This window comes from Montipora foliosa, chromosome 6 (assembly GCF_036669935.1).
Source record: "Montipora foliosa isolate CH-2021 chromosome 6, ASM3666993v2, whole genome shotgun sequence".
Taxonomy (NCBI): domain Eukaryota; kingdom Metazoa; phylum Cnidaria; class Anthozoa; order Scleractinia; family Acroporidae; genus Montipora; species Montipora foliosa.
The window spans coordinates 49,300,979-49,303,478 of record NC_090874.1 but is presented as its reverse complement, the minus strand read 5'-3'; the positions used below and the strand labels follow the sequence as shown (position 1 = coordinate 49,303,478).

The window sequence follows — 2,500 nt, the reverse complement described above, 5'->3', positions numbered from 1 at the left end:
AGCACTAAAGTTCCGAGAAAGCAACCATCAGTGAGAGAGGGAAAACAATCTGTTGCTAGGAAGAAGATTTGCCTTGAACGCAGTAATTCTGAGTTCCTTCAAGCACCCTGTACAGAACCATTCGCAGCTCCACTTCCTCAAAAGGGAGAGGACAAAGCAGCAAACACTGAAGTGCATAATGCTAGTGAAACTAGCGATACATGTAGCTCTTGTGCAATTAGTAACCGTAATCATATCAGTAGCAATTATCCTGTCGGAGGTAGGGTGGAATCTGAGAGTGACCTTTGTAAGAATGAAGAATGCCTAAACATTGTATCTGCAAAAGACAAGGAAATAGAACGTCTAAGGAAGTTGGTAGAAAAAGAAAGAAGAGAAGCTGCATTATGGAGGAAGAAATTTGTAAAAAAAGAAGCACCAGCATCTAGTGCAAACGTTTTAAATACTGACAAAAAAGTGAAAACCTTCCTCGGGGTACCTAGCAAGGCTGCCTTTGAAGTCTTGTTTAAACTGCTTTCGAAAAAGGCCCCCAAAATAAAGTACTGGCAAGGTCCCAAAAAGCATTTGTCGACAAATCCTAGAAACTTTTCATCTACACCCAAAAAGTCTGGTCCCAGTAGGCTAATGTCTGTGAAAGATGAACTTGTAATGACACTAATGAAACTTAGACTAGGTTCCTTGAATGCTGTTCTAGCTGTTCGTTTTGGGGTATCCGAGACAACTGTAAGTAAGGTTATAAATACATGGGTACGATTCTTGGCTAAAGAGTTGAAGTGCCTTATCTACAATCCATGTAAAGATGTTGCTTTGCACCATTTACCCAAAAAGTTCAATAATAGGAAGTACAAGAATGTGAGACACATCATTGATTGCACAGAAATGTTCATTGAAACTCCCTGAAAGACCCTAAGATAAAAGCTGCCACATGGTCAGATTACAAACATCACCACACACTCAAAGTCCTTGTCTCTATAATGCCATGTGGTTCCTTCAATTTTGTATCAGAAGCTTGGGGTGGTCGGGCATCAGATGTTGCCATCACACGACAGTCAGGATTTTATGACATTTTGGAGCACGGGGATGAAGTTATGGCTGACAAGGGGTTCACTATAGGGGAAGACCTTTTAATTAGGCATGCTCGACTCCACATACCACAAGGGAAAAGGGGTAGTGAACAAATGCGAAAGCAAGATGTGGTTAAAACAAAAGAGATTGCAAACTTGCGAATTTTTGTCGAGCAGGCAATTCGCCGCCTCAAGACCTTCAGAATCTTAAAGCATGAAATGCCAATCTTACTCTTAGATAAATTTGACGACATAAACACTATCTGTGCAGCATTGTGCAACCTGTATCCAAAGCTTTGCTACTAAGATGAAATACACACCCGACATACTTTTGCAGATGGCAAATTTCATTAACTGATGAACATTTACGTTACTTACAGAACTACAGTTATTCGCCTGATAAAAGTCTTGAGGCTACAAAGTTGTTAAAAAAATACTCCAAGTTGCTTACCAACTTCTCCCAATAACTGTTATCAAAATAAATCCATTGCATGAAGTAACCAACTTGTGAGAACGAAAAAAAATCGCAGTATTTTCTTTTTGACAAAGCTAGCTGCCCTTGTATTTGTGCATAATATGCATGATCCTTTTTCAGTGTGGTGACATTGTCACATTCCACAAGGTATGGTAAATTTGCAGCTGAAGGAATTTCATCAGCTATTGAGAGAGGGCATTTTATTTCTGACAATCCTGCTCCACAGCAAGTGCAATGAACAAGTAAATCTGGAGATGCCCCCAGATATGGCCTTGCTGAATCTACAAATAGCCCACTTTCTGTGACTGTAAATTCTTTGTGGTTGCAATTCATTAAAGCTGCATACTTTTCTTTTGCAATGGGGTCATACTCTTTACCATAGTTAAGGGCAGGGATATTTTCTTTTATGACATCACAACCCATTAGCTTTCTTAAGAGGGGCTCTACATTATGGTCTTTAGAAGGGTTAGCCTTGATGGTATTGACCCTTGTAAAAACAGAGTAGAAGTTAGATGCTGTGATTCTGCTTCTGCGTTGACTGACCCAAGTTTGATTAGTTGCTTGACCACGTGTTTCAGTTTCTATCTGAAGAACCTGCAAATCTGTAAGGATAGGCATTTGTGATAAAAACTCTTCCACAGTTTTGCATGTTGCTGCCAATTGAATTATTAGGTTATCATTAGCAGCAGCTTCCATTGGTGCATGTTTTACTTGCCCTCTCATAAAAAGAAGTAAAACAACCATTTCGGATTATTGCCTTAAGTTCATCAAAAATGTGCCTGCGATTATCCCCTTGGGAGTCACTGTCCTTTTCTTTCAATGGTGTCAACAGCCTTCTGCTTGTAGACACAGCAGGTCTTGATGGCACTGGAAAAGAAAAACAAAATGTTCATTACAAATTCTTCATGAGGTGTGGTATGCAGTCACAGAATGAAAATGAGAGGGATTATCATCATACATAACA

General features: G+C 39.6%; 1 pseudogene; it reads left to right on the top strand.

Moving 5' to 3' along the window:
• The window catches only part of LOC138005681 (uncharacterized), a 1,703-nt pseudogene extending 336 nt beyond the window's left edge, over window positions 1–1,367 (top strand).
• Window positions 1,368–2,500: the final 1,133 nt, after the last annotated feature.